The 9,772-nt window shown below is 40.4% G+C and overlaps 1 pseudogene; it reads right to left on the bottom strand.

The window, feature by feature from the left end:
* Positions 1–7,019: 7,019 nt before the first annotated feature.
* LOC125348474 lies at positions 7,020–9,364 on the bottom strand (annotated as a pseudogene).
* Positions 9,365–9,772: the final 408 nt, after the last annotated feature.

Below are 9,772 nucleotides of genomic sequence, written 5' to 3'. Positions count from 1 at the left end.
TTTTTGTGGAGCACACCAATCAGGAATTTCCAGGTAAGTGTCTGATAGGGTAATTCCTGGAGAAGTTGGGGCACAGTGAGAGGATATTCAAGATATCAGCCAAAAGTTATTTGAAAAGGTCATGACTTAGGATCATGATTCTATGACACAGGTTTTAATTCATGGGTGTTTTATATGACATGTTTTCCAGGCCATAAGTTCCTCCTACCTACCTATTAGTCTTGACTTTTAGCTTCATTATTATAATCTGTTTTGTCAAGTTGGAGAGTCTACGGACCAGTTTTCCTGATATATGAACTGTTCCTTTATAACATTACATATATTGCTAGCCCTTTAAGGTTTTGAAGAGAATATTTGGAGTATCAATCATAGAAGCTTTTGTAGTTCCGGCTATGCATTGTTAAAACTGTGACTTCCATCCTGGACATATGGGGGGAGGGGATCTTTTGACCTCAGACAGGTGAGTTTCAACACTAATGGAAAAAAATTCCAATCTGGCCTCTCCCCATTGAAGCAATTCTAGCTTAAATATGCAAAATCCAACCAGAAAGGAATGGCTCCTGCCTAGAACCCTAGCCATTTAGGGGTTACCCAGCTGGGAAAATCTGCAAGAATCTTTTCTCCACTAAACCTCCAAAAAGCCAAATGTGAAGCTGTAGCCCCAGAGGTAGAACAGTCGCCTTGAGCAAAAGAAGCCCACGGACAACACCCAGGCCTTGATTTCAAGCTCTAAGACTGGCACACACTCACTAAAGGTAAAATCCAAGAGTAAGATGATAATTAACATTTATTAAAAAAATTACTGCATACATTGAATCAGTGTTTTTCACTCAAAAGTACTGATGGGGCTTTATTCTGTGTCGGAAACAATAAAAGCAAACCAGTAATGGGCAGAACAATAAAAGTTTACATTCCTGTCCATGACCAGAACAACCAAATAAAAAGTTTACTGTCAAAATATAGTATATTGAAAATCCAAGAAGGTAAAATATTCTCCTGTTGAATATCAATGGAGATCTGTGTGTAGAGGAATGCGAGACCTTTTTCGTATCATAAACATGGGTGGACTCAATTCTCCTCATTACCAAAATAATAACATATCTAAGAGAAAAAAAGAATTAATGCACAAAGAAAAAACCTTGGAATGGGATTGCAATTTCAGAGAAGGGTGTCAAAATGAGATAACAAAAGGCAACACACACACACATACACACACACAAACAGAGAGAGAGAGACAGAAAGAGGAGAGAGAGAGAGAGAGAGAGAGAGAGAGAGAGACATAGTGTCCTTGAAACCCAGAAAATCCACTCCTAGGCATTTATCCAGTAGAACACAGGAAAAGGCACACTAAAGTATCAGCATAAACATGGTCCTTGCAGCATTGCATTGTTTACCACAGCCAAGATCTAGAAGCATCCCAGATGCCTTTCAGTGGATGAATGGATCAAGAAGATGGGGGAGATATTCATAATGGAATTCCACTCATCCATCAGAATGAATGCTATTGTACCATTTGTAAGGAATGGAAAGATTTAGAAAAAATTATATTAAGTGAATTTATTTAGACCCAGAGAAACATAGGTTATAGGCTTTCCTTCATTTGCAGTAGCCTGAATGTGCCTATCCATCTACAAACATACATACTGGACATTAAAAAAAAATACATTGGGAAATGATAAATTTTACAACTTCCTAGGCATGCACACACAATGAAACAAAGGAGATTATTGAACTTGTCAAAACGTAAACACATTTTTTGCTTTGTTTTTGGTTTCTTTTCTTCTTTTTTTTTGGCCAGTCCTGGGCCTTGGACTCAGGGCCTGAGCACTGTCCCTGGCTTCTTCCTGCTCAAGGCTAGCACTCTGCCACTTGAGCCACACGCCGCTTCTGGCCGTTTTCTGTATATGTGGTGCTGGGGAATCGAACCTAGGGCCTCGTGTATCCGAGGCAGGCACTCTTGCCACTAGGCTATATCCCCAGCCCTCTTTTCTTCTTTTTTTTAATGTTGGTGCTGGTGCTTGAACTCAGAGCCTGAGTGCTATCCCTGAACTTCTATCACTTGAGTCACAGCATCACTTCCTGCTTTTCCTGAGTAGTTTATTGAAGAAGAGAATTTCATGGACTTTGCAGTCCTGGCTGGCTTTGAACTGTGGTTCTCAGATCTTGGTTCCAGAGTAGCTCGGATTACAAGCATGCGACACTGTCATTTGGCTTTATGTTTCACCTTGATCTTGTTTATTCTTTTTTTGTGACTGCTACTTTGATTTTGTTTTGTTTTAAATTTTTTCTTTATTGTCAAAGTAAAGTACAGAGGGGTTACAGTTTCATATGATTGGCAGTGGAGTACATTTCTCGTACTGTTTGTTACCTCCTTCATATTTCTCCCCTCTCCCCGCATGAGTTTTGTAAGAATTGCTTTAGGAATGATTTGTCTTTTTACCTTTGTCTCTTGATTTTGATGTTCCCTTTCTATTCCGTATATCTAATACCCATATGTACAGTATCCAGCATACTCAGATGAGATACAGTGAAAGTAGGTGTATAATCACAGGGAAAGACTACAAGAAAAACTAAACAAAAAAAAAAAACAAGAAAAAAACAAAAGGTACAGTTTAACAAGGCATGTTGAAAATAATTACAACAATGATATAACAGTTGTTTCCATAAAGTGCAGTTCATTTCACTTAGCATTACCTTATGTGTTCATAAGCATATAGCTATTGGGCTATTCTGATCTTCAGGGAAAGAGGGCTCACAGAAATTTGATCACTACAGATGAACAAATGAAGCAGCAGTATTCACTAGACACTATGTTGAAAATGAACTCCATAACATGTGGGTGAAGATGGAAGGGAGAAGTCTGGAGAGCGCAAGGGAATGGGTGACATTGTGCAAAAAGAAATGTACTCCATTCTCTGACTTATATAACTGTAACCCCTCTGTACATCACCTTTTTTTTTTTTGCCAGTCCTGGGGCTTGGACTCAGGTCCTGAGCACTGTCCCTGGCTTCTTTTTGCCCAAGGCTAGCACTCTGCCACTTGAGTCACAGCCCTACTTCTGGCCATCTTCTATTTGGTGCTGAGAAATCTATCCTAGGGCTTCATGTACATGAGGCGAGCACTTTACCACTAGGCCATATTCCCAGCCCTGTACATCACCTTTGCAATAACAGTAAGAAATAAATTCAGAAAATAAAAAGGCAAAAGAACTGTAAACTAGACCCAATGAATTGTAAGTAAAGGAAAACAAACAGTGAACACATAAGCTTCGTAGTCTTCCAGTTGTCTCTGATGCTAGGTCTCAGTACTTCACTGGTATACACATCAAACTACTTGTCTTTTGTGGTATTGAACTCAAGCTAGTAAATAAAACCTACAGGGAGGGCTGGGAATGTGGCCAAGTGGTAGAGTGCTTACCAAGCTTACATGAAGTCCTGGGTTCCATTCCTCAGCACCACATAAAGAGAAAAAGCCAGAAGTGGTGCCATGGTTCAAGTGGTAGAGTGCTAGTATTGAGCAAAAAGCAGCCAAGGACAATGCTCAGGCCCTGAGTTCAAGCCCCAGGACTGGTAACAAAACTACAAGGAAGAAAACCACCCTAATAGTATTACATCCCAGTGATAGAACCAACCAGGTGCTCCAGCTGCAATGTTGAACTTCTCTCTGTAAAACATGGACTAATAGGAAGTTCTCTACATTCAAAGGATATGATGTCCTCACTTGTTTCTTTCTTTAAATATTTAAATGATTTTCATTTTCACAAAATCAATGTCTGTGGGCCCAGCCACATCAGAAGTCCTCTGTTGTCATCTTGTAATAACCATGAACACTGGTTTCTCCTTTCCTGGACAATTCTCACTGACAGCACTTGCAAGAATTGTTGGTTTGTCAGGTGGAGAAAGCAAACTTATTGAGATAGAAAGTGGCCTTTCCTGTCACTTTTCCTTTTTTTGTTGTTGTTGTTTTTGTTGCCAGTCCTGGGGCTTGGGACTCAGTGCCTGAGAACTGTCCCTGACTTCTTTTTGCTCAAGGCTAGCACTCTACATCTTGAGCCACAGCACCACTTTCTGCTTTTTCTGTTTATGTGGTACTGAAGATCTGACCCAGGGCTTCGTTCATGCTAGGCAAGCACTCTACAGCTAAGCCACATTCCCAGCCTTCACTTCTTTTAAAACAAAACACAATGAACTACCAATCAATCACAAGCACTATTTATGCTCTGAGGTGGTTGCTGGTTTGGTAGAAAGCATATGCGCCACCTTATAGTTGCCATGCTATATGACAACAGAAGCTTCTCCCTTAATGTCAAATTGATGTACAGATGGATTACAGTTTCATACGAGAGGCAGTTTGTGCATTTCTTATCTAACTTGTTATCTCCTCCCTCCTCTCCTCCCCACTTTTCCACTCCTCATTTCCCTCCTGACCCGTGCCTTGTACAGTTGGTTTAGACCATATAGTTTTGTAAGTATTGCTGTTGCATTGGTTTGTCTTTTTCCTTTGTCTCTCAAGTTTGGTATTCCCATTCCTTTCCCAAGTTCCAATACACAAATATACAATATCCAAGGTATTAAATCAGTTACAGTGATATCAGGGGTAAAACCATGGGAAAGAAATATATTTTCACATGGCAAGTAGAAAATAACAACAACACTGATATACCACTTATTTCCATAACTTGGAGTTCATTTCACATATCATCATGTTATGTGTTCATGTGGACATAGCTACTGAGCTATTGTGATCTTCTGCTAGCATAATCCTAGACATGTACTAACTTTTATTCTTGATGAGGGAAACTATGTGTTTATTGGCCAATCTTATTTCTTCTTCTGAGAAATCTCTCTTTATGTCTTTAGTGCATTTATCAATTGGGTTGATGTTTCTTAAGGGTTTATTTTGTGGGGGTTTATTTATTTAACTTCTATGTATATTTTACATATGAGGCCCTTGTCTGATGCATCAATAGTAAAAATTTTCTCCCATTCTGTGAGCTCTCAGTTTATCTTGCCAACAAAAACTCTTCAGTTTGATGCAATCCCATTTATCCACACTTTCTTTGACTTGTTGTGACTCTGGAGCTTTGCTTTGGACTTTTTGATCTGTTCCAAGGAACCACATGGTTTCCTCTAAATCTTCTTATAATATTTTCATAATATCTTCCCTCACAAGAGGCCTTTGATCCATGTGGAATTGATTCTAATGTACTATAATATATAAGGTTCTAACTTCAGTGTTATAGATGTGTATAGCCAAATCTGCCAGCCCCATTGTTGGAGAGGCTGTCTTTGTTCCACCCTGTGTTTTTGGCTCCCTTATCAATTATTAGGTGGCTATAGTTCTGTGGGTTCATTTCCAGATCTTCTTTTCTGTTCCATTAGTCCTAAGAGCTATTCCTATTCCAGTATCAAGATGTTTTGACTACTATTGCTTTGAAATACAGTTTGAAGTTTGGTATTTACATTCCTCCACTATTGTTCTTCCTGCTAAAGACTGTTTTTGCTGTTCAGGGTCTTCTATTATTCCATATGAATGTTTGGATTGCTTCCTCTCGAAGAATATTGTTAAGATTTTAATGGACATTGCATTGAATTTTTTGATAGCTTTGGCCATTATTGCCATTTTCATGAAGTTAATCCTTCCAATCTAGGTAGAGGGAAGGTTTTCTATTTCCTTAAATCTGCTTTAATTTTAATTTTCAGATTTTTAATGTTTTCATCATAGAGGTTCTTCAAATATTTTGTTAATTCCAAGGTATTTTTCAGGCTATTACCAATGGAATTGCTTTCCTGGTTTCAGAACAGCTATTGATTTTTCTGATACCCTGATATTTGGCCCATGTTTCACACCAGCTCAAGTAACATTGAGGAGGAATCCACAGAATACCTTAAATTCAAGATCATGCCATCTGTAAAGAGGATTTGTTTTACTTACATTTTCCTGTTTCGATCCAGTTTATGGTTTTCTTTTGCTTCATTGCTTTTGCTAGGAATTCCAGTGCTATCCTGAAGAGGAGTTGGAGAAAGTAGATATCCTTGATTCATTCCTGATTTTAGAGGAAATAATTTTAAACTTTCATCTTTTTTTTGTACATCATTTGGGCAATTTAATCATTGTCATATTTCTACTCTATAAATTAAACCCAACTTACTTAAAAAAACACTTGTGATAAAGCAATCAGACAAAACCCTTCCTCCTCCCTCCCACCCCCTTCACAAGACAGTTCTCAGAACATGATGTAAACATACAATCATCCACTTACCCATATCTCAATGGAGGGTTTCCCCCAGTCTGGAGTGTGCTGTTCTTGTCACTTTAGAAACGCAATGGTGAACTTTTTTTTGTTGCTAGGAAGTCATTCTTAAAGATTTCTTAAAGTATGGCAAACACGAAGATTGTGTGATTATGAAAAAGTCTCTTACAGTTAGGATTCAAATGTTTCCAAATCATGATCACTCTATTAAGAAAAATAACACCTTGTATTCTATAAACATCTAATTCCTCTATTGGGATGATTATCTTATTAATGAAAAACATGCTGTAAGGATCAAATAAAGTCTTAGAGTTAACATCTTGCAACTGCATGAGGAATGAAACCTAAAACTAGATAAAGTCAAGCCATTTTCTCAGGCTCAGTAGGATAGGCAAGTTGAAAGAATGCTCCACAGTAAAGCCAAGTCTGGTAAATGCCGCTCTAGACAAGTTTGTCTGTGACCAGGGCTCCCAACCAGCAAGCATACAGACGAACGGCAAGCGTTCCTCAGAAAAGCACAGCCACACACATGTTACCAAGACAATTGGGACATTCAGAAAACACTCCTGGAAAGAGATACGGGAGATGTGTGTGAGCACAAACCAGCCTGTCTCCTACTTTTAAGTTCTTCTGTGAATTACAACAGCGATCCTGACAAAATGGAAAAAACAGAACCACCACTTGGTAGATCACTGGTCAAACAGCCAGTCCAAGACCAGTTTTGAAAAAGACCAGTGCAAAAGATTCTTCTCCTTTTCGCCTGTATCTGTAAGGTTTTAAAACCTATGAGAAGAAAAATGTCTTGGGATATAATTTGAGACACGGATGAAAACTACTCTCCTTTGTAAAAGCAAACACAGTGGGATGCACTGCAGCTTGCGGACACCATGGGGTTCTCAACAGAGCCAAAGTATGTTTATAATATGAAAATAAATGCTTACTTAATGACACAAGCTGTACCCTTCCTTCTACAATTTCAACTGTGATTCCTAAAACACTGTCTTTTCTATCTACCTCACTCTTACTATGCAGGGCAGATGACTGCCTGTGAGACCAGCCTCTGGAAAGCCAGAGCACCCGCAGCCCCACAGGGGTCCCCAGTCACACAGCTGGGTCGCTGGCAGCGGCCTTCTCCTGCGAGCGGTCTTTGGAGTGAGCTGGTGTCTCTTCCAGTGTGGGGCCTGCCTGAACCTTTTGCCACTAACTGAGCATTCAAAAGGCTTCTCCCCCGCGTGAATGAGATAGTGTCTCTCAAGCTTAGACGGAGACCGGAAACTTTTACAGCACATGCTGCACGAGTAAAGGAGACCATCATTTTTATCCGGATACCCTGGGTAGCCACTGAAATGACTCTGCTCGGACCCCAAGAATGCAATGGGGAGGAAAGGCCGCTCATTTCCGCCATAGGCACCCAGAACGAAATCCTCAATTTCTGGCTTCACTCCCATCTCTGATAATTGATTCGACTGTGAAACCTCATATGTCTGAAAACTGAAAGCCTGATGTTGGGAAGCATTATAGCTATCACTATGTGGAGGGATAAAACTGTTCACATTTTCAAAGTCTAGCTGGTAAAATGATCTTCTATAGAGATTCTTTTAATATGAGTCTCTTGGTGTCTTTTTAAGTGAGCTGACTGTCTGAAAGATTTCCCACAAATATTACAGCAAAAGGCCTCTGTCCGGTATGGATTAAATAGTGTCTCTGTAGCTTAGAGAGAGAAGGAAACGCTTTCTCACATTTATCACAAGGATATATCTTATGTCTAGTAAGTATGTTCTCACTTGGAAGTGGGAAACCACAGTGATGAAACACTTGACAGTTACTGAAGAACTCCTCTCCTGATGAACCATAAACTGACAAGTCTTTATTAGTCACAGAGCTACCCATAGTTAATCGGCTCTCTGATGATGTAAGGATATCTTCCAAACATTCCCCCCATTTTGGTTCTGGAACTGCTTTTGCCAAGAAAACAGCAAAGTCGGTGCTTTCTTCTTGTTATTGCCAATTCTCCTATACAGCCCCTGCCTGCCAGGAGAACCCAGAATTCTCTTAGTTTGTTCAGAATTCTGCTGACTAGACTTATGACAAGTTTTCAAGAAACTACTTTTAAATGCTTTTCTCTCTGGTGGACTGTTACCTCATTTTTATTTTTTACCCCCAGCACGTTTAAGCTTAGCCAAGATTTTTTTTACAATGGTTTTATAGTTGTAGGTTTTTTTTGAGCCTACATGGTGTTTTGCCCCTTCTGGCAGGAAAATACTGGTGTCCTCTGAGAATCTGATTCAAAGCATTCTTCATACCCGGAACACTGAAAAGGGACGATATAAATAGAGTGGACGTCAGGTGAGTTATTCCCCTTGGACTCACCCATACTGCCATTCTCAAAACATTCCTGCTTGACATTTAATGTGTGGGGCAGGAAGTATGCCTCTGAAGTCCTCAACTTTGATGCAAGAGCCTGAAACGTCTTGCTCTTAGTATGGATTTGTTATGCTTCAGAAGTTTGCTTTGAACCTTAAATCCTTTTTGAAAAAAACAACATTGGAAAGGTTGTTTTTCTGAATGTGTGAGCTGGTGGATTTTTAAATGCCCTGACTTCCGTAAAGACTTACTGCACAGGAGACACTTAAAAGGTTTCTGCCCAGTGTGAATAAGTGAATGCCTATCGAGTTTTGACTGTGACAGAAATATCTTGCCACAGACGGCACATGCATGAATGCTCTTCCTTCCATTTCCTGGTGCTGTACTGGGGATCTGATTTGCAGCTTGGGGCTAAGGCCCATCTCTCCTCCGGGGACAAAGTCCCATAGATGCCACTTGCTGGCTTTTCCTGCTTGGCCTCCATCAGTCTTTGGGCCTGCTTGACATCGTTCTGATAGGTCTCATTGTGACGCTGTTGGTGCTTCATAAATACCTTCAGATGTTTAATATGGCGTTGGCAAATGCTAATTTTGATGGTGTTTCAAAGTGCTTGAAGCAAATATTGCAAATGTATGACTTGCTTCTAGGGAGTTTGCCGGCTGCTACACACTGCTGAATCTTTAGCACTTTTAGACTGTTGTGCCAAGTCGCGAAACCACCACAAGAAGACCACGGAAACTCAGACATTCCGAAATGCAAAAGCAAGGCAAGGCTTTCTTCAAGCGAGCTGCAACTCGGGCATCGTCCTACCCACCGACACAGCGGAGGTTAGGAGGGAGCCCCGAGCTGTGATTACACAGGGCTTATAAAGGCAAAGAGCAAAGTTACAACAATCAGGTGTTCAAGCAAGCAAGATTAGGATACAGGTACAAATCTGATTGGCTCAGGGTTCGAGGCACCCCAGGGGTGGTCAGAGTTAAGCATTCCCAGCGGTTAGAGTTCTAGACTGACTGGGCCCTAATGGGCTTATCCTGGGTCTGCTCACAGGGCCTGCTTATCTCAGGTTCACGTGGTAAAGTGGGGTTCACGTGGTAAAGTGGGGTTCACGTGGTAACGTGGGGCCTGACTTCAAAGTCTGGCATTTCAAGACTATTT

Source organism: Perognathus longimembris, chromosome 1 (assembly GCF_023159225.1).
Source record: "Perognathus longimembris pacificus isolate PPM17 chromosome 1, ASM2315922v1, whole genome shotgun sequence".
NCBI lineage: Eukaryota > Metazoa > Chordata > Mammalia > Rodentia > Heteromyidae > Perognathus > Perognathus longimembris.
The sequence above is the reverse complement of the archived record's forward strand: the minus strand, read 5'-3'. Positions and strand labels throughout refer to the sequence as shown.